Raw genomic sequence first — 22518 nt, 5'->3', positions numbered from 1 at the left:
CTTCATGGCAGAAAGCAAACTGTTCCCCCTTAGCTAAAGCAGTTTGTTAACCACAAAATTTGACAAGAATTGTTTCATAGGGAAGCAATTAATTGTTGTAAATTGTATAACCCAAGGTCACGTACTTAAAACTGTCTGTCCTTTGTTTTGATTCCTGTGCCAGAGGTATTTTTTATACATATGCTCAGCACCAGCAAGGACACGACAGTCTTTGAATAGACAAGAGGGAGACACTTGCCAGCTTCTATAAGTTGTCTCCCTGAGCAAAATTTGCCTTCTGCAATACTGAAGTTTGAAGTGTAATATTGCAAAAACTCTTTTCTTCCCCTTGGAATCCAATAAAAATCCTGAAAACCTGAGAAGAGGATAGCTGGCATAGGGATGTGTTCCTCAGCATGCAGAAAGTTTCCTGTAGCATCTCAGTGATCTAAACCAGCCTTTTTTGTCTTGGCTCATCAAATATATCTGGGAGTTGATTCTCATCAAACACTGACAGAAGTTAAAACTGACCAAGTTTTGCTATCCCAGTTTCTGTAGGTGTCAAGGGATGGAGGAAGACAAGGTGAAAAAGGCTGCATATTGACAAGACACAGCAAGCCTTGTCAAACTGTGAGAGATCTTTTATTCTTGTGAACACAACTGTGGAAGCTCTTGCTTTTGTGGTGCTATGCCTTCACCTGAGCAGCCTGCTTGTGTGTTTTCACCTGAAGGTGAATGACAGTGTGGAATGTTTTGTAACAAAAACCAAATTGAAATGTTTCCAAGGACCTTGACCCATTGGGATGTTCACTTGTAAGGGCTGACATTTCCTTGGCTAGCACCCAGAAGCTGCAGGGAAGCTGATGCTTACATTTCTGCTTCCCAGGAACTTTCCTAGTCTGTCCTGTTGCAGCAGTTCATTATCAAGGTACCAGCTGCACATGAGTCTGATCTGCTGACCAACAGCTGTCACCAGGGTTACATGGGCACAGCCAGTGAGGTTATGATTCTCTTATTAGCCATCCTTAAGCATTTCTTCATTTCTCATTGCATTGAGAGTCTCATTTGATGGCCAAACATTATTGAGGCACAAGCTGAATGAATATTTCCACACTGGCAAAACTAATTGATAAGCTTGCTTTACTTAATTGACAGGGAAAGGTGTCATTGGCTATGGGCTTGCTGTCCTCAGCCCACTCTTACTATATGAGCTTGAACTGTACTCTTCATCCAAACATTTCCCAGTACAAAACTAGTTACAGTTTGGTTTCCTAGAAATCCTGTATCCTAAAGAGTAGAAAACATTTTTTATCTCCTTCTAGAACATTCATTACATACATTTACATCCATTGTAAATTGTTTCTCTAGTGCTGAAATCAAATTTAAATCCAAATCCACATTTCTGTTCTGAAATCTCATTTCATGCTTTTTCTCCATGCTGCAGTGACTGGCAGTGTCACTGGTGTAAGAACCTACTTCTGACAATGTAGAACACATTGCTGAAGCACGCTAGTTCATCCTGGCGTTAGAGCCTTTCTGATCCTACTTCAGTGAAGCGCCTGCAGTGTTGCTACAAAGTTTCTCGAAGGAGGAGGATTTATTGGAGCAGCTGAGCTGGAGAGTGACTGTGCTGATCCTCTCGGCGGGTTCCTCGGCCCGTCTGTTGGCACCAGGGGGAGCACTGCGGTCATTTACTGGATTTTCAACTTCGCCTGCCAACCTCGCTTTGCTACAAACGCTTTTCTTTATTCTCTTACGTCCTATTACAAGATGTTATAGGAATTGCTTCTCCTCTTATGCTGTTTTTGAAGTAGGGATCTGTCTGTTAAGGGTTAGTTTTACAGTAATAACATTTCCAGTGACTAAGGGAAAAGTTAGTTTTTTCTGTTCATGGTGGTTGCTAATTCCTGCCTGTTCCTGCTTAGTGTGACTGAAAGGTGGAGCTACACTACAGTTTAGTGTTATGTATGCACTGCGTTGCTGTTTAAATTTCCTAATTTCTGTTTTGAATTCAGACTTCCTCACTGGGGCTGATAATTTTGCAGTTGAAAATATTAGGTAATGGTAGAAAACAAGCAGCCTGCTTATAATGTGCTGAGTCTCATAATGTACATAGCTGCCTGTCCCTGGGAGGCAGTGCAGAAACGATGTAGTTTGACTAGCTTCATTTTTAAAAAAATAATAACCTCTGGATTGGGCTACCTTTAGAGCAAAGGAAAGTACTGATCAAAGGGAACTGTTCTGTAGTGTTTCTTTTTCTCTCTTTGCTTGTCTGATGGTTATTGCTACCTTTCAAAAAACCTACTAACACATATAACTGCAGAGAATGTGTGAGGACTTCTCCCTTGTTTCTTGGGTTCATTCTTGGAAGTCAAGCTTTTAATGGTTCTGTGCAAAACTAGGAAGGCTTTGAGCACTTCTGTGTGATTGCAGAGCCATCCTCTGTTGTGTCATAAGAACAGTAGCAGATTCTAAAGTCTTCAACTGTAGGATATTTCCCCCAGGGAAAATTTGTGTCCAAATAATATTGAAAGGAGGGAATAAAGTTGTAAATTACAATCACAGAATAAAGAGATTTAAAATGTGGCAGATAGCTGTTTATATGTACTAATGTTGCTTTTCTTGACACCTAGTTCCTGTCCATACTTCCTGAGATCAGTAAGATGTGAGTACAACATGGCAGTTCATTGCAGGAGTTACTGAAAACATATTTTTAATTCATTAAAGACCATCCTTCTTATTTAGGTAATTCTTATTTCATGGCATTTCCTTTTTTAGTTGTTTAAAAGTTGATTTAGTCCTTGCTTTCTTTGTTCAGTGTAGAAAGAAGTAATTAGTCACAGGGTTTTGTTTTACTTCCTGTTGTGCCTAGTAGGAGCAAAGGAAGAGCTGAAATTAGTTGGTTTTAATAGCTGATCAATTTTCAGGTATGGACAGGATCTAAACATAGTTTAGGTCATTTTGTAGGTTTCATGTCTCCTGCATTCCAGAGGTATTTAAAGATGCAGTGCAGCAGTTATGATCTTGAGGAGCACTGGAAGTACATAAAAACTGTGGTGATGGGCATATACTTTGAGCAATAAATGCTCCTCATGCAGGGCAGGTCTGTGCATGTCCAGAGATTTTGTTTTTGATCTTGTTCCAAAGCCAGAGCACAGTGGTGTGTTCACTTCCTGGCTGGTACTTTCTGGCAAGAGCAGTGTCAGCTGCTTAGCAGTCACTATAAATCCTTTTTGCTTAAGATCTCACAACTCTTGGGTGGTTCTACTTGGCAATTCCTCCCTGCTCTTCTAGAACATAGACTGGTTTGGGGACCTCTGTATCCCATCTCTTTATTACTGCTGAACAAAGCAGAAACCTTGTGTGTTAGGAAGGTCTAAAAACTTGTGATTATGGTGCTAAGTGACTTTTACCACACACTCAGAAGTATATTTATTATATTCAAATAATTGCTCTGTGCTGAAAGTGAGTAGTTGAAGTTCATCAAATTGTCATGTATTTATGTCATCTTCTTTAAATCACGTTTGATAGTCAGCTCTGCTTTGGAATAGTCCCTCTTGGATAGTACAGGGACCAGGGCCTGTCATGCCTAGGATTGGTGCAACCTTTTACTCTTGGTAGATGGAAATGATCAGTGACAATTTATGTTGACTAGTCCTGTAGGCAGATTAAAAAATTGCATGAGTTTATATGAGTATTTAATTTTATTAAATTCAAGGTGAGGGAAAAAGCACTATGGTGCTAGCAAGCCTTTCTGAAGTTAGAGAGAATATTCTTTGCTTAATTTTTAAATAAGGTAAGTTTATTTACCAAATAGAAAGTATTCACAATGTGTGTTTGACTTATAAACATGTTGCTCCACAAATGCATGCACTTCCTCCTGAAACAATTTAAGTCATAAAACTGTTTGTAGAAGTTACAAATGTTAGCCAAGCAAAAATGAAGCAGTCTAAAATCTTAGCATAAACCCATTTGTGGACTGATAAACCCATTTGTAGACTGATAAAATGAGTGTAATTTATGGTCGAGATGCCTTATTGGCATATGTATTAAAGTTTGGGGATATGTCTCTTTTTCTTAGTATTGCATTAGCTGTAATTTCTATGTAATGCTTCAATTCATTTATATATTTGCACAACAGACTGTCAGATAAAAAAGTGCCAAAATGTGTATAAGGAGGTCATCACTTTAGCTTAATTGCACACAAATTTCCTGCAGACTCTGATGCTTAAGACCAATAATGAGACTGCTACAGCTAGAATAAACGCATTAGCCTATAAATTTAGAGCTTCTACCTGCTTTGTGAAGGGAGAATCATCTCTAAATGAGCCTAGTAACATGGATTTGTGATTAATCATTTTACTTGGTGACTCATCTATGATCACAGTACAACAAAAATGTCATGTTTGCTTAGTGGCATTAGCACAATTTATCTTCTCTACATTCAGAGAATTGCCTTGTTGTCAATGTGGGGCTGGGAATAGAGCTGAGGAGTACTTTTGTTAAAGGACTTCTGATGTCACTTTATCTAAAGCAGAGTATAAACAAACAAAGAAACAAACAAATATTTTATAACTGTTCCCTTCCTTAAAATTTAATTATTCTACTTGGTCAGGCCAAACCATTTGCAGTAATGATCTTGAATCTGTAAAACAAAACTAATTTAACCATGAAAATTGGTATTATTCACATTGTCTCTGAATTTTAATTTTTAAGGCCATCCTTGCAAGTTAACTCTGTTTTTGAGACAATTTTTCTCTCCTTGTTGCAGAGTAGACCCTGCTAATTATTAGAATGCTCAGGGCTCATGGACATCTGGATGTCATGTTTGCATAGGTGTTCTCTAACCCAGTCTTTCTTGGCCAAGGAAAGTCTTCCTTTCAACATTCCTCCACCCAGGCTTCCTGAGTCAAAGATTCCTGAGGGCTGGTCTTGCCAGTGAAGACAATGTGAAAGTGGTAAAATGATTCATTTTGAATATCAAAACTAAGAAAGAGAAAAGCCAACCCAACACCCTCAGAGGAAACTTTGGTTCAAAGTGCAAAATGTACAACCAGAAGCTTTGGTGAGAATGAAGAATTCACACCTACCATGTATTGTCTACTCAATGTCTAAAAAGTCCAAGTTGAATCTCTGCACTAGGAATTAGGTTAAAAAAGTCATTAATACTTGCTTGTATGCAGAAATATAGCTGGTTTCTGGTTATGCATTTACAGGTGCAGGGTTTCTTGGCCATGGAAGCTGAAAGTTATTTTTAAAGGAAGAGACACAGTCCTGCAATTTCATAATGGCATCAGTGACGCTTTAATAAAAACACTACCTACAGTGAATGCTTGCAAGATTGGATAAAGCATCTGGAGAAGGGCATAGCCATATGATAAAACCTGAATTTAAAGAAGAGCCATAGGCTGCTCCCATTATAGTGTTGGTTTTTTTCCTTCACCTTTACAACTGAGCCTCTGTGCCATTCAATGATGATCGATGTGAACATGCTGGAACTGTTTACATGAAGTGAGCTGAATCATTCAACCTAATATTCATTTGTTTGACTAAAGCCTCTTTAGAGCCACTTGTGATCTGATGACTAACGTGGCACAAAGATGCTAATGCTCAGTGTATACATAAATCATTAACTACTTAATTTGGATTTGGAAACCTGAGGCAACAGAATGCTCCATGGAGAAACAACTATATTTATCTCTCTCCATCCTGAACCACCTGTCTCCAGAGACCTGGAATGCATTAGAAAAATTAATGTAGTGACTGAGTAAATCTAGATCCTCTGTTCCAGAAGAAAGCATTTTTTGCAACTAGAAAAGCATGGAAATCTAGGATCTGTTCTGCTGAGACAACAAAAATTAAATTCAGCAGTACTACCAGAAAAAAGTAAGAATTGAGAAGAATCTGAGCCAATCTATAATTTTTTTAAAAAATATTTTTGGAGGTGGTCTAGGTAAGAGTATTAGTGTAAGAGAAAAAGAAGTTTTGGTCCCTCTTTAACTGTACAGAAGAGAATTTGAAGTCTCACTTTAAAGTGAGACCTGAAAGCCCCATTTCAGCAGTATTTCAGCCCATTCCTGAAGGCATATTTAATTATGTTTCTTTAGTGAAGTGTTTTGACACTGATGGGGAAAGTGTATCTTCCAATCTGATAAACTCACTGGCTGAAATGCACATGATGTGAACAATTTTCTGTCATTGAGATTCCTCTTCTTATCACTCTTGTCTTGTTCCTTCCCTCTGGTTAGTTAATGAGCTGTATCCCCTGACTAAAATACCATAAAGAATATTATTGATAATGGAGCCTAATGGAACATGGGACTCTCTGCTGCTGCAAACTTCATAAATGGAAATTTTGAGACTAGTTATATTTTAGATATAAATTGCCAATGAGAGACATTTCATAATGATGTCAGTGAAAAAATCCCATTCTCTGAAGCTTTTGTTTATCTTGTGTTAACAGGTTAGATGCTTGTATGTAAGTATGCACAGAGCAGCAAGTTGATCCTGTGTTCATTCCTGTAGGTCTAAGATGTGTTACTGCCCAGTTCTTGGAGAGGAAAACACAATTCTCGGGGCTAACCTGGATTCTGACATGTTGAAAGGGAAGTGGGACTTCCAATATTCTTCCCGACTTAATAATTTTGCTCCTTCTTTAATACTACACCACTACCAGATTGGACCTGTTTTCTTCATTGAGTTATTAATTTGATTGTCTTGTGTAAAAGTATGGTAAATGAGAATCTACTGGCATGTTGTTTTTTTTTTAAATTTGAGCCATGTTGTCACTCTGTGTTGTTAATGCTGAGTGTGAGTGTTTTCAGAACAAGGATTTTGTTTGCTATTTCAATGGAATGTTGTTTACCTGAATGGAAAACTCAGCCACCCAATCTGAATGTTAGACACATTTTTTATTTAGTAAAGCAGACATTAAAATAATTATTTTGTTTTTAACATCAGGTAACCTCACTTATTCCTAGGTAATCATTACTTAAATATTTAAGGCAGATTCTCTCAAAGGGTTTGATATGTCCTAGATAAAATGCTTGCTTCAACTTTAAATATATAACATCTAAACTTTACTCCTGTAGAATTTATGGTACTATAAATTTGGAAAAGTGATATGCAAGTAAAAAAGTGTTGGAGGGCAAACAGGAATTATCACATGCTGCAAAGAAATCAAAATCACTTCAATTTAAGGATTTTACCAATATGCTTTTATTTAGCTTAAAAGCTGGAAAGTCAGGTTTAAGGGGTAAGTCAATATTCTCACAAGGACTTGCTTTAATTTATGATATAAAACTTGGAGATTACTTGTCAGCTACATTAGCTTATAAAGTCTGTTTTTACAGTGAATGATATCTACATTTTTGAAGAAATAGTTATTTTCCGGGGATAGCATTTTAATTCTATTTAAAATATTGAGTGAAGAAAGCTCAAAAGAGTGTACAATAGTAAAATAAACCTTTGCTGTGTTCAAGACTGTAATATAAGAGGTGGGGTTTTTTTTTGTTTTTTAGAGTTGCTAATAGCAACTTATGTGGCGAACATAAGTACAGCAATTTAAAAGGACACTGTGGTAATGTGAATTTCTTCAAGTAGTTAAATACTAATGTCTTTCACCACATCAATGTCAGCTCTGCTCCCAGTCAAAAAGCTAAGGACAAATGAACTTACCATTTCCATTTACTTTTCTGAATTGAATGGTTTTCAGAAAGCTGACAATAGCCAGTCTAGTCTGTAATTTTAACTTGATTTATTTGAATTAGTGAAATCTTCAGTAAATACATCTGGGTACACTTCTTAAATATTTCCCCAGAAAGATTAAACATCTGTTTACTTTAACTCCACTAGTGCTCACAGACTTAATTGCAGTGCCTGACAAACTCCTCAAGAAAGGAGAAGTAGAGGAAGAGAAGGTGACTCCTGTAGAGAGCTGTTGCTCTGAGTGGGAGCACTGACTGCCATGCTCCACCTGCTCATCTGGATGCCAGGCAAGTGTATTTGTGTGGTGGGAAGTGGAGCTGAATAATTTACACTTGATTGATCAGTGACCAGGAGGAGTCTTTTTGTTCTTCTGAAGAACTTGCCTTTCTGTGTGGTGTTCCTAGCTACTTGCTGTATCTGTGTGCACCTAAGAGTGGCTGCACTCATATCCTCCACCTTAACCTGTGTTTGGGGTGACTGGTTAATAGAAAAATGTTTAAAGCAAAATGTTAAATGAGAGTTCCATGTGTAGTGTCAACGCAGAGCAGACCTGTCAGAAGAGCTTGGCAATAAAATTGAGTAATTGCAGTGTACATCCTTGAGGTGGAGTTCTACCCATGTTAAAATCCATGTCAACAGTTTAGTTGATTTTAGCCTTGGGTTTATTTGCACTTTGCTGCTGGTAACCATGGTATGGCATGCATGGTTCTTAAAGAAGAATATGTCCTGTTGTCTTAGATTAAGACCTTATTGCAAAGGCTGTGGAAGTTGACAACAGGATTTTTTCTACCCACAGCAAGGTCTGGACTTGGTGATGTTGAAATGGAAATAAAAGGCCTGTGCTCTGCCCTCCTTCATCTCTGTAGAATCCTCCCCTAGCTCTCCCTAAGCCATCCTGCTTGAAATGGCAGAGACAAATACAAGTAATGTAATCTCCCCACTGCTGCCCTCTCAAAGAAAATTCCACAGGCCAAATGTCTTGCATTGACCCAAATGTATATTCCAGAGTCCACCTTTAATTCTCTGTTTCCTGCCATTGCTACTTCTGTTGTTCCAGGTATTCTCCCTTTAAAGCAGTATCCTGACTGCCTGTTCCCTGGTGAACTCAAATAAAGAAAGTGACACACACAAAAGATGCCTTTTGAAACAGAAACAAATTGCTTAAGAAAGAATTCTTGCAGACTGGAGGCTTCTCTGCCAATGCCTCATGTGCAATGCTCTCTCTGGCTTTGGGAGGCACATTTACAGGCTGGATTCAAGGAGTGAGGAGCTGGCCTTGCAGATTCAGTACATCATTGTAGTTGTCCTTGAGACGTTGCTTGGCTGCCTTAGGCTCTGAAGTGCCTTCATGTGCCCTTTCAAATCTGAGCTTAGCTGAGAATATCATTCCCTACCCTGGAAAAATTTCTGGGAACTTTAGAAAGGAAAAGATATGGTCAGTATTTTGAAAGATCTATGAATTTTCTGCTATAATTAGGTGGAATGTGGATATAGCATTATAAGTTCAATTAAAAGCATGTCGATAAAAGGCAGTTGTGTGCTACATAAAAGATTCTTTTGTTGAAAACTGGCCTGAGTTACGACTGTTTTATACACATTAATTTGCTTTGTACATACAGAATGGAGCTGATTGAACAGCATGATTGTCTGATGAGAGCTGAAAAGCAGCACTTGCTGTAGGTAATTTAAATTGAGCCCTATTATCATTTACGGATTTATTCTGCTTAGAATCAATAAGATGAAAAAGGGTCTGAAAGCTTTACACTAATGCTAATCACTTCTGGGTCAGTAACTCCTTGTGTTTAAGTTATGCATTTCATCCCTCTATTCACAGAGCTACTTGGAAAGTGAAATATTATAAATATCTTCCACTGAAAAGAATCTTCCCACTTCTACTTCACAGAGCATTCAGCATTGATAAATATTTTGTTGTACTGAAAAAGTTCCCTGAGAGGGAAGTGACACCAGCCAAATGAACAAAAGAAATGCTCTGGAAAAAAGCTCAGCACAGAATGCCCTGGGAAATTTGTTATAAAGCAGCATTCTTGGTGGCTGGAGATTCAACTTGACCCTAGGATGCAATTCAAAGCTGGGTATGGGTAGCTGCAGTCATTTCACTTTCATGACACTCATTTCACATTTCATGTAGGAACAGTTTTATTCCTGGATAATTTATCTTTTCATTTTAGAGAGGTATCACCAGGCCCAAGAAAAAAGAGAAAATCCATGAGAGGCCAGAACCAAGATGATTTTGGTAAAGATATGCAATTAAAAGGGAATACAATTAAAGGAATGTATGTGTGTAAAGCAGAAAAAAAGGTAAAATAACCCTGAAAAATCAACTTGACAAATTCATTTGTCCAGTAAGACCTTGGTTACTCCCTTTGGGGCTGTGCTGGAGGGCTGTGTTTGGCACTTCTTTGTGCTGTGCAAAGCAGCAGGGTGAGTGGTGCTCTTCTCCCTGAGGAGATTTTGGTTTGCAGACAGGACAGAGTGTAGCAAATGGAGAATTGTCTTGCCTAAGACACATGGAGGTGTAAGGGCAGAGTCAGAAGTAGAATTAGTCTTTCAAGTTCCAGTTGAGTGTCCCAGCCTCTGCACCCTGCCACATCTCTGTTCAGGTACAGGAAGGTTAGTTCTGGATGATTAAACCAGTGGGGCTATAATAACTATAGTATAATAATTATACTCACCACTGTGGGATCTTGTAGCAGTGAGACACAGACCCTCTTGGTTCTTGTTCCAAAGAAAGTCATTTATTGCAAAAAATCCAGGCCATTTCATGCTGTATTGGTAAGTTCTTATGTATTTACATTCTTGTGACAAGATAATGATATGCACTGGCTGCCTGCCATTGCAGGTGCTGCTGTTGATACCTACTTCCAACCAATCAGCTTTCTGATCATGCAGGGTTCACCTGTAACCTTGACCAGTCTGAACCCAAAACACAAGGTGACCATACTTATACAACTGTCATGGTTTGACACTCACTAAAAGCCAGGCACCCACAAAGAAAACATTCACATATTGTCCTCTGCTATAGTTGAGCAGATGAGCAGGAAGGAACTGAAGGGCTCATGAGGTAACTATCAGGAGAGAACACTAAAGGCAAACCAGGCTTAAACTTAAAAGGTATAAAGAAAAAAATTATTGACAGAATTAAAAGAGGATAATAAGAATTAAAATAAACCTTTAGAACACCTTTGCCCCCTCTCCAGACTCTCCTGACAGCTCAGGGAGACAGGATGTGAGAGTTTTGGTCAGTTTTTCAATCAAAATGTTTCTTCAGTTCACTTCAGTCTCTTCTGCTATGCTGTGGGGTTCTTCCCATGGGACACGGTTCTTTGTGAACTTTTCCAGTGTGGTTCTAATTTTCATGAGTAGCAGTCCTGCCTGACCTGCTGTAACATGAGTCCCTCCCATGGGCTCAGTTCCCAAAATACAGTCTTCCCAAAACTGCATGGTGTGGGTCATTTTAGTTCATGGGGGTGTAGTTTTAAGGGTAAGCTGCTCTAGTTTGACTCTCTGTCTCTGGAAGAAAGGTCTTCTCTCTCTCTTTGAGTTTCTCACTAGATTGCAGTTTTTCAGCATGAGCACCTTTTCTCACAGGTTGTGAGTGGATCTCTGCATTCCTCCTGCACTTCATGCATTACAGGGGGATAGTTTGTTATATTATAGTCCTCACCATGGCTTGCAGAAGAATCTCAGCTCCAATGTTTGGAGCACCTTCTCCCCCTCCTTCCTTTCACTTCCTTGGTGTCACCATGTTGTTCTCCTCAGATATTCTTCCCTTTTCCTTATCTTTGACTTAGAAAAAAATTGTTGTCCATAGGTTCTTCTGTTCTCAAGTTCTATCAATTGAAAAGTCCTTGTAGGGTTTTGCAGCTCTGAAAGGTTGATTTTGATTTTCTTTGTGCTCTGTATTGGGGAATCGCTCACCAAGGCTGTGGTGCCTCCCCACCCCCTGGAAGAGCTCCACCTGATTATTTTCTTTTATTTTCTTAAATTTGTCATCACAGAGGTGTGACCAGCTTCTCTGATTGGGTCAGCAGCATGTCCATTTTCAGAGCCATCAAGGATTGGCTCTGTTTGACATGGTGGAAGCTTCCAGCAGCTTCTCTCAGAAGCCTTGTCTGTGGCTTCCCTGCTCCCACCAAAAAAATAAAACTAGGCTGTGTTAAACCAACACAACAACTTGTTTCTAGGTTATGTAACTTTTTTTTTTTTTTTACTGTTCTCTTAGCAAACCTTTCCCAGAGTTGTTCTCAGTGAGCAAAAGTGACAGAAAGAAGCAGAAGTGATCAGAGGCCTTAAGGCCCTTATTCTCTAAGATTTTTCTTATCCACTACAGGAGCTGATTGCCAAATCTTTGTTATTTCGTCAACTAAGTGGCTTTTTCTTCTCATGCTGAGTTTTCCCAAATACCTGAGAGTGCTACTTTACAGGTTTAACTTTTTTTTAAAGTGTTTTAAAAAACACATGGTAAACTTTATATTAAAATGGGCTGGAGCAGCTAATACAATCTCTTGCAGTAAATAGCTATAAAAACATCAAAGGTTTTGGTAACTGTTAGCCATATATTTTGTAATGCCTATTGTATTTCCATTTTGTTAGTTCTATTTAAAGAGCAGTATTATCATGCCCCATTTCCTGTAAGATAGTTCTATTTGTCTGCTCTACAGGAGGTAGGAGATTTTAGGTCCAAAAGAAATTATCTCTCAGTAAATTACTCCTAACTCCATTATGGAATACTAAGTACTTTCCCCTTACTGTGTGAGCAGCTTGAAGAGATAACACTGCAATTTATTTATTTGTTTTGTACCACATATATAGGTGACACACAAACTCATCTGAGCAGAGACAGTGAAAACTGACAGGTACATTAGATCAGACACATATAGCAAAGTTTAGTTTGATTATGTAGTAAGTGTCAAGATGTACAGTAGCTGATGTCAGTTTGATCTCCCTTATAGCATATAATGGCTTGTCTTTTTCATGGTTGAATGGACACTAATTTTTGTCTAATAAGTAAGCTATCAGTTGAGTGTTTTAGAGAGTAGACAGAGTTTTTTATCCTTCTGAAAGGGAAACCATTCGTGAAATTATTTTAAAATTTGTTTGGATTGCTTGTTGTATTCATTTCTCTCCTTCTAAAGTCGCCTGTTTACTCAAAGATACTAAAGGTACAATATTTTCTAAAGACCTGCTGTGAATCTCTTGCATTGTGTATGAGACCTTTCCATATTGAAATAGTAGCAGAGAACTGAGTATTTTTCTGTGTTAGTTTAGCTGCCAAACTGCAAAGTCTATATGTAACACCTTAGAAATTTTAAAGGGAGACAAACAACAATATTCTGACATTACAATTCCCATGGTTCTCCCCTGTAGGTAATGCAGGAATTATCTATGACTGTAATTTTATAGGTTTGTTTTATTATTATCATGCAGCCATAATTTCAGTTAAGTTGTGTTTCTGAAAATAAATTTTAAAAATGTGTTTTGCAAGACATAATAACTGATTAATAATGGATTTAAACAAACCTAAAAAACCAGACCCTCAAAATAACACTAGCAAGCTCTAGAAGTGAAGGTTAATATTCTGGGGTGTCTAACATGGCTTACCTTCCTGCCACAAGGCCAGTTCCAGGGGAAAAATATATTTGCAGTAAAAAGTAATTTCTATATTTTGGGGAAAATGCCAATTAAAACCCCTGACTACTAAAAGTGTGATAGTAATTATTAACATCTCTAAACCCTGTGCTGTTCACAGTATACATCAGACCAGAAAGTCTCAGTTCAGCATGGTTAGATCTTCTCACTGAGCTGGCTTAGCTCTAATTCAAATAATCTATGGCTGTCATGCCACAGGCTGCTGAGGCCTTTGTTGCCTTGTGTGCTTGGAGCTAGGTGCTTCCTTATTCTTCTTTTTCATTTGTTTGTTTTTCAGTCTAGAAGTAGATCTTTCTTTTAGGTAATTCCTAATGTACTGTAGGAATATTCTGTAAGAAGCTCTGGTGTGGATCCCAGGAAGAGATTTAATAGTGAACAGAGACCAAGTTAAAAACAGGGTGTGAATAATGAGTTTTTGAGTAGTAACAATGGGGATTTTGAGAGTGCTTTTAGATTTGCTACAATAATCAAAGTTTCTTCTATTGTCAGATATGTTTTCCCTAGATATGCATGTCTAAGAAACAGACTGGCCTTCCCTGATTTTTGAATGGCCTTCCCTGATTTTTATTTTTCTAAAGTGCTCTTCCACAAGCAAAATTGCAGAATACTTCAGTGTTAAGTCTGTGGATAATTTCAAATATTTGACTGCAGCATAGCCATGCATTTTTGTCTTAAGACATTAGTTATTCTTGAAATTTTTTGAAATGGCACCTTTATAAGGCAGAATTCTGTAAGAGTCAATAGTAATGGCCATGCCTGTGCTAGAAATAATAAATGAGGTTTTCTCCTGCCTTCTCTGAGACTTGGGATGAGAAATTGAAATGCAGGTTGGGTTCTTTTTAAACTGAGAATTTTGTGAATGCTCTAGTAATGCTTGGTGCTGTTTTTTTTTTTGGTTTTTTTTTTTTTTTCTTCAAGGCTATGTCTTGGCAGTCCTTAGTACTTGCCATCCACCCTGCTTGGGGAAGGTTGTTTGTTTCACAGCCAGGGCTGAGCTCAGAGCTCACCACAGTCCCAAAGCAGAAACCCTGCTGTTGAGCAGGGAAGCAAGTAAGAATCTCTCCCTTTTGCTCCTGTGCTCTCCAAACATGGCCCCCTCACTGCTTTGCTTTCTCTTTGCACAGCTCTGTACAAAGCAGCTGAATGTACACAATGCCAAACACCACCTGAAAACTTTATTGCTGCTGTCAGCAACCTCTCTACTAGTTCAGTTTGAGAGAGCACAAACAGAGGGGTAAGACTGAGATGTTCTGATAACTTACTGATGTGAGTGTCTCATACATTAACATTTCAGCCTGCTTCACTTCTCTTCCTATATTCACTTTGGGGTATATAGAAAATATGGCTATAATAATGTTGTCCTTTCTTGTCTTCTTTCACAAACATTAATCCCACGATTTTTTATCAGTACAAAATAACCCTGGAGATAGGGCAGTCTGTGGATCAGCTCCCATGAAACTAGAAAACTGAAATTATTGTGTTTAATTGCGTGTGAAAGTCAACTTTTGTCAAAATCTCTAGCTGTGACTGGGTACTTACAAAATGCAATGTATTCTTTTCTTTAGCAGATCCCCTAAATACATTTCACTAGCAACCCTTTTGAACCAGATGAAACTGTAATTCAAGCTGTCTTGTCTGCTTCTGCTTTAGTTCACAATAATGTCACTATGCTGCTCACACTAAAGGCTGAAGTTTCTATCTGTAACATCAGATATTTTGTCCTAGTTTTTCTGCAGGTCATTTCTGATAAGGTAGTTTTTATAAAATAAAGAAACCCAACAACTCAACCAGACCCAAACAACAATCCTCCATTCAGTTATGTTTTAAATGTAAAAGTTTTGTTACTCAACCAGTGTGACTTTGCAAGCTCATCTCAATCTTCCAGTGGCTTCTCATCAGCCAGCACAGAGCAATTCTCTGGCTGGAATATAGAAAGCATTGATGAAACCAACAAATAAAGTTAATAGACAATATGATGTTCTTTCCAGGTTTTTCTCACATTTTTTGGCAAACTCAGTATGTTAGTTGGTAAGGGCAGTGTGACCAGGGGCTGAGGAGAAGACAAGCAGCTGGCTGAGCTGCAGTGAGGACAGCCCTGGATGGGGCAGGAGGGATATCCAAAATCAGGACAGACTGTGACACAACCCACTAGCTCAATTTCTTAAGGATACATATGTAGAACTGCATGACTTTAAGGTCTACAAAAACGCCCTGTCCTTAACTTCCTTTTCTGCCTTTTGGGTGGCAGTGCAGCTGAAGTAAGTGAAGTACAGGTGTGGGTATATTAGCAAAGGCCTGGGAAGCTGTAAGTCATACATTTGCTGTTAGGTAATTGTATTGCTAGGGACACACTGTGCACAATCTCTCTCCTCTCCCCTCTTTTTCTTTTCTTTGCACAGTGTAAGTTTTATCTGGTGATCCATGGTGTTTTATGACAATAATAGCAAAAAGGGGAAAAAAATTCTACTTTGAGGAAAAACATCTGAAGTGTGGGGATGTTTCTCTCTTATGTTCCTTTTTCTTTGATTTCAGGCATCTTTTGCAGGATGAACAAGCAGAGCAAAATTACTACGTGGCTGAAGGAGTGAAATCCTTTTACCTGGTTTAGCTTAAAGTCAGCAGATCTCTCTTTCCAAATGGCAGTGCATTGGATTTATTTCTCAAAATAAGGGGAAAAGTAACATCCCACTCTACGGTTGGCAAATTTGCAGCAAGGACCCCATTGAAAGCTGGTGGCTTACATCTCATATAACTTGAAATAAAGGAGTCACTCACACATTCATAATCAATACAATTACTTCTACTTTACATGAATTAAGTAATTTGTATGGCATTACTGTTTGGGGCATTTGTATCCCTATTCAGAGCACTTCTTCAGTATTTCAGTCCTACTGATGGTAAAGGCAGGTGCATGCCAGTTACCCACAAAACCAAGGCAAAGCTCTATGGGGAAAGTCTTTTATGTCCATCTAGATTTGAATTTGTAGTCCCTTTCCAATTACTGTGCTAATTGTTTAAGAGATTGCTAGACTAAAAAAGTTTTTAATCACTAATCTGTTTTTGAAAGGAACTTATGGGCTCAAAACCTGAACTACATACTTCTTAAATTAATTTTCTTCGTGAATACTTCTTTCTCAATACAGATTTGTGAGTCAGAACACCCTACTGTGCTTGTTTCTTTGTCTTTTCTTCAAACACCTGGCCTATTATTCTCTTTTTTTTTTCTTTCCCCAACAAAATCACTCACTCTTTGTAGGCAGGGTTCTGATGATATTATGTCACTGGAAATACGGAAATTTATCCAACATCCTATGGCACCAGAACTGAACTTGAACCAGAAAAAAAACTGAAAAAAATTGACAATTTAGCCAAATGTGAGTCCTCCAATTAAAAATATTTATCAATGTTTCCTGAAGAGTTACTAATATGCTTGCAGGATCTTTCAGCAAAACACCTCAAAAAATTATGATGTAAAGTCAAGTGGTTTAATTTCAAAATAAGAGGTTTTTCCTCAGTAGTTGTAGAAGATGGATGTGGTGGGATTGTATTCAGATTTCTCAGTGGCTTTGGAAATCCTCCCAAATATTTTTGCTTTGAGGAAAATCAGATAAACCCAATAAAACAACCAGGGCTTCAGGCCTACTTCCATTGAAATCTGTGCCAGGAAATAGACTTGATGTCACCCAGAGAAGATTTAGGCAGCAATCCTTCTTTATTCAGAAGAGAGGTGTAGGAACAAATCCTGCAGTCTCAATCCAGGTCAGTGCAAGCTTTGCCTAAATTAGGGCTACATAGTTTATTGCACAAGGCAAGATAAAATGTCAGGAAATAATTGCAATGTTCAGTGTGAGACACTCTCTGTAAAGTGGCTGACTTGTCTAGGATATGGGAGGCTGCAGACCCCATTGCCCTGAGAGAAGCTAGAAAAGCAAATGTCCCTGCTTGGTTAATAGCAAAGGTGTTGACCCCATATACAGCTATGAAACTAGGCTGAAGGCTTTTCAGTTACTTGCTCCCCAACATTTTTAAAAAATGCAATTTTAGTACTATATCCATAAAGGCTGGTAATTAAGTCTCTTTATTTAAAATTTAAACAGACTGAATAAGTAAACCTTGTTCCCTTGCTGTAATATTTCATTGTAAGATAGTAACAACTAACACGTAAAACTTTCTGAGTTTTGGTTATGAGCACTCTGTGGTTTCTAAGCTGATTTATTAAGTGTTGCCCTGCATATTTATTTTCATAATGCCATTAGCTCTCACAGCTGGATTTCAAGTGAGATGGAAGAATGGAAATTTCTTGGAAGGACTCATTAAAGTGGAAAAAATGAAATCACCTTAGAGGAAAACCTCTCTTCATTTCAAAGTAAACCCAGATGAAACATCAGGAAGCTGTGTTCTCCACCTCTACCCATTGTGCACAGCTGGCAGGGGAGAGGGACCCAGCACTGCTTGGCTGTGGGCTCAGTAGGAGAGGAGGATGTTTTGGGGAAGCCTGCTCTCTTTTGAGGAGAGTTAGGACAGAGCAACACCCAAACTGGCAAGGCTTAAGGAGCCAACCTTGCTGTCCAACCCTGCAGTTCCCACGGTGGTGCTGAAGTGGCTGTGTGTGCTGGGTGGAGGGAGCAGCTCCCAGCTCTGACAGGAGCACATGAGTGAAGTTACTTGCCTCTGTGTGTTTAATTGCTGCCCCTGAAATTATTTCTAACCATAGCTATTGGAAAATCTTTGTTGATAGATCAATGTTACCTCTGATGTAACTGCTGAAATTTAGCTTGTGAATTTTGTTCCCCCATACCTGAGTGAGATATCTGTGGCCCTATGGTCAGTGATAAAGATTTTGGTCATAACACAGAACCTACTATTTCATGCAATGTATTAAATCAGCCTTCAGCTCTTATTTTTCACATGCTGCTTCTGGTGAATTTGTCTAGGAATATAATTTGGCAAAAATACTCAGGTTTTATTATTTTTGCAGAGTTCTTAATGGTTCATGGCAAATGCAGGACAGTTTCTGCTACTTTAAATGAAACAGTGAGTCTTTCCTGAAGAACCTCTTGCAAGAGAGAGACACTGGTGGCAAGGAAAGATACCACAGAAGCTTGTACAGAACAGGAGTTGTGTAATGACAGTTTTCAAGCCATTAACCTACTTAAAAGGTTTATTTGGAACAAACTCAACTCTTGAGTGGATACTGTGCTGTGCTGCCAGTTGGCAGCCTGGGCCATGAGAGTGGACTGGTGGAAGCAAATAGCTGCTGTGGAAGAAACTTTGTGTGAGAGGTCCTGCTTCCTTCACTTCCCCAGTCTCCTGCTGCTTGACACACAATGCAGCCCTGCTGTAACTCGAGTAGGGTGCTGGCTTTTCCTAACAGCTGAAATACCACCACCTTCTCCTACCTGTGCTACCAATGAGGTCTGTGAACCCAAACAGAAACACTTCCACTCTTGTGGAAAGTGATGAGCATTTATCTGACCCTTTTCTGCTCTGGAGCTAAGTACAAGCTTGGTGCAGTCTCCAGAAGCAGCAGCAGCAATTTAGATGGAGCTTGCACCTCAAACTCTAGCTAAGAACACAACTGTGTAGTCTTAAGAATAGGCCCAGAGCTACCTTGAGAAAAAAATTCTAAAATACACAAAGTCTTTTCAGTGTAAATGTGTTTGAGGACAGTTTTGAGAAAAAGGCAGCATCAGTGCAGGAGTTCCGTGCTGTCCCATCAACCACAGGAGCAGAGTTTGCTTGGACTCTGCTACAGGTGTGGGAAAGGTGATCTCCATGTGCAGCCAACTGTTGGCCTTTCTTTTGTTGCTGCGAAGCAAAAATTAGCACTTAATAACTCTGCCATTTGCACACTGTGGTGTTTGTTTAATGATTCCTCACAACATCCCTGTGAGGTAGGCAAGTGAGCTGCAAAAATGGCCTATTGTCACTTTTCCCTAAAGCACCAGGAGAATACTATGCATCCTCACCTTACACTAAAGCATCAGACCTGTAGAGAGTTGTTCTCAGTCCCATGTCCTGGATGGGGAAATTCAGCAAAGACTTAAAAATGACCTGTCATGGAGTCCAGGATTGTGAGGGACTGTAAACTCCTGTGCAATAAGGCCTCTGTTTTCACTTATTTCAACATTGGTCCAAGAAGGAATTTCACCCTTCACATTGAGTATTCATTAAAATTATGAAACTACTCAAGGCATGAAATGTCTCAAAATATACAAGTAATCTGTTAACTTACTGGTCTGGTAAGGTGTGCCAGAAATCTTGCTTAAAGTATTCAGCAACCTCATATTTACAGGTATAAACTACTGATTGACATGTATATACATAGGTAGAGAACTACATACAATTTACTGCACAGTGCTAACCTACTTACACAGGATACAGTTCATGTACAGAGGTTAAACTTTCTTATTTAAGTCACTGCCACCCTGAACATAAAGCAAACTTTTTTTTTTTTTTTAAATTTGAAACAAGGTATTCTTTACACAAACCTAGTTCTGAATCAAAACCCCATACTGAAAATAGTCTTCATCTCCTTCCTGCTAAGTCTGTCTAGAACGCAATATTTCACTGGCATTTGCACTTCAACATGAAGCATGGTCTCCAAGTTAGTAACTGTGTACTGATTCTCAGGTACTGCATGTATGAGGTCCTCCTCAGAAGTTAAAATTGCTTAGAAAAGTGGTTATTCCTACAAAGAATTTGGAGCCTTTGGACCAGCTTCTGGCGAGTTCAGTGATTTTAAAACTTCAGATACACATTAGCCTGTTTACAAAGATGAGATAGTTCCTGCTTCTGTTTCTGCAGTGCAAGAAATGATACAAGCCAACTTACTACCTGATTTCATGTTGTAATGAAGAAAAACAATGTTTAGCAGGTTTATTTCCTTTCAGTCTGTTCCTGAAGCTGCAAGAAATACAGCTCTGTGTGTGTGTGTGTGTTTTCTTTTTTTAAATGTGTCTCTCTAATGAGAGCTACTTATTGGAGAAGGCATTCACTTTCCCCTCCGTGGCTGTAGTCTGTGGGAGAGCTCCTAACAAAGTTCTTTGTTAGTGTTTGTAAGACTGGAGATGAGGTTTAATTGAGGGATTTGTGCTGAATGTTCTTTCGCTTTGAGTCTTAGTGCTGCAATGCTTGACGTTTTCCTTTCAACTGCTGCTGGATCAGTGAAGGCAGTGAGAACAGGGTCTGACGGGGGTCCAGGAGCTTTCATTAGTACTGAAGCTGTTGTCACCAGAGGATTTAAAGCATTGAGAAACCTGTATTTGAAAGAAGTCAATATTACCCAAATTAAGACTTGTTTTGGAGAACAAATACTTACTGAGTTGCAGCTTCCCCCCACCAAAGTATTAGGAAAAAAAGTTCCAAAATTTCCAATTTCTTCCGAATGTACATTTTTTTAAGCTTTATTTTTCAGTATAGTATCTTGCCTTTAAAAAAAACAAAACCCAAACAAGCAGAAAACTCCACCCTAAATAAAAACTCAAACAACTTTTAAAGCAAATGAACAAGAGATGATCAGACATTGCATGCAGCTATCTAAACCAGCAGCCATTTGCTTAACCCCTCATGCTAAATCCTTTCTAAACAAACCTTAGATGCTGTAGATCAGCCTGTTCTGTGAAAGCAATAAACCACCTCATAAAAAGGCAAATTTATATAGCTGTTTATGCAGACAGTTTGTTCAGATCAATTAATTCCATGTGAAAAGCATTTGTTTGTCTGTTAAGGTAGACAAGATACAAACTCTAATTTCAGCAAGAGTGCTAACTTCTATTTTTTAATGTATTTTTATACACTTACATATAATAAGTAATATATTATGTATTTATACTTGAGAGAAAGCAAGAGAGAAGGATGGAGCTGCAGCCACACAGGTCTCAGCAGTCTGTATGAAAACTAGAGTTCAGTGAGACCAAAATTGCAGTAACTATGCAGAATTTGTCTTCAAAAAGCAATTACACATTAAGATTTTATTAGCATGACTTTAACCCAAATCTTGCTGTTCCTAATCAAGTGGTCCTACACAGGAACTAACCCATTTTAGTAAGTTTATTAAGAACATGCAAGTAGCAAAATAATGTAAATGGAGCATTTTTAACAGTTTTGAGATTCAGAAAAAAGAAAATTATTCTATACCTTCCAAAATGTGGATTTAATATAGGATTTCTGAAGAGAGAAGTCCAGGTAAGGCTGCTGAGGCCAAATGGCCCTAAGGTTGAAGGATTAAAAGCTGGGGACATGGATGGCACAGACAGTGTTGAAAGAGGCATTGACCTCCACGTGTGATCTAGGAGGGGAGAATGACTCAGTGGAACATCCAAAAATAGTCCAAGTGGGTGTGTTAAGGAGATGCCCGGAACAGTCCCCAGAATTTCATTTTTTTCACGTTTTCTCCACTTTGCCCTTCTGTTTTGGAACCAGACCTTCAATAAGAAATTATAAAGGCATTAGCTGAACTTACTCTGCAATTTTTCTTATCAGATACTACAGCATGTATTGATATGGATGGCAAAATAATTACTGTTAAACCAAACCCCACTTCTTTAATATAAAAGATCTTTTCATAAATGCCTTAGTGGGTTTATTACAAAATAAATCACTTTTAAACATTGTAAATTTGACTACTCTCTGACTGAAGAGTCACATATGTTTTAAAGCCATTGTAATATATTAACCTATCACCTGAAATGCAAAAGCAATTATTAAAAATGATTATTCCTCCTTTCATAACCTATTTATTGAAAGTGAAATTTCAACCAAGCCATTTAAGAAGTAGCAATTATAATACAGTACAAAAATTGTTTTCTAAGAGTTTTAAATAGCATCTACAGTAAAAATCAGGTTTTGAGGGACCCAGCTTGCTTTAGCTCAGCCATGCCCTATGACCATTTCCAGCAGTGTAACTTACTTTCAGGTGCTTAAATGACATGAAGTGTGTTTGGGAGAAAAGCCCTCCACACACTGGGCTGCTGATCCCCAAACAAGGCTGCAGCACGCCCAGCCTTGCTGTCCTGATCCTGATGTTGTTTCTCTCTGTCAGTTATAGTTGACTCTTTCAAAGCACTGGCTCTGGGCTTCTCAGGATCCAGCTGAAGAAGTAGTGTGTTAGTCCTTTCATTGCATGCAGTATATTTACACTGGAAAGTTGCAATTCTCCTG

General features: G+C 38.5%; 2 long non-coding RNA genes across 2 annotated transcripts; one reads left to right on the top strand and one right to left on the bottom strand.

Annotated features, from left to right (window-relative positions):
* The first annotated feature begins 1674 nt into the window (after positions 1-1674).
* Positions 1675-6732, top strand: LOC306808641. Its single transcript, XR_013776084.1, has 2 exons — positions 1675-2724; positions 6505-6732. It is a non-coding gene; the product is annotated as an uncharacterized lncRNA (long non-coding RNA).
* Positions 6733-20290: 13558 nt separating this feature from the next.
* LOC306808603 lies at positions 20291-21875 on the bottom strand. The gene is made up of 2 exons (XR_013776078.1): positions 21496-21875; positions 20291-20615 (listed from the first exon to the last, which is right to left on the bottom strand). It is a non-coding gene; the product is annotated as an uncharacterized lncRNA (long non-coding RNA).
* Between the last annotated feature and the right edge of the window lie 643 nt (positions 21876-22518).

This window comes from Erithacus rubecula (assembly GCF_903797595.1).
Source record: "Erithacus rubecula genome assembly, chromosome: 15".
NCBI classification, from domain to species: Eukaryota; Metazoa; Chordata; class Aves; order Passeriformes; family Muscicapidae; genus Erithacus; species Erithacus rubecula.
Note: the sequence above shows the minus strand (reverse complement) of the source record. Positions and strands in the feature narration are given on the sequence as shown.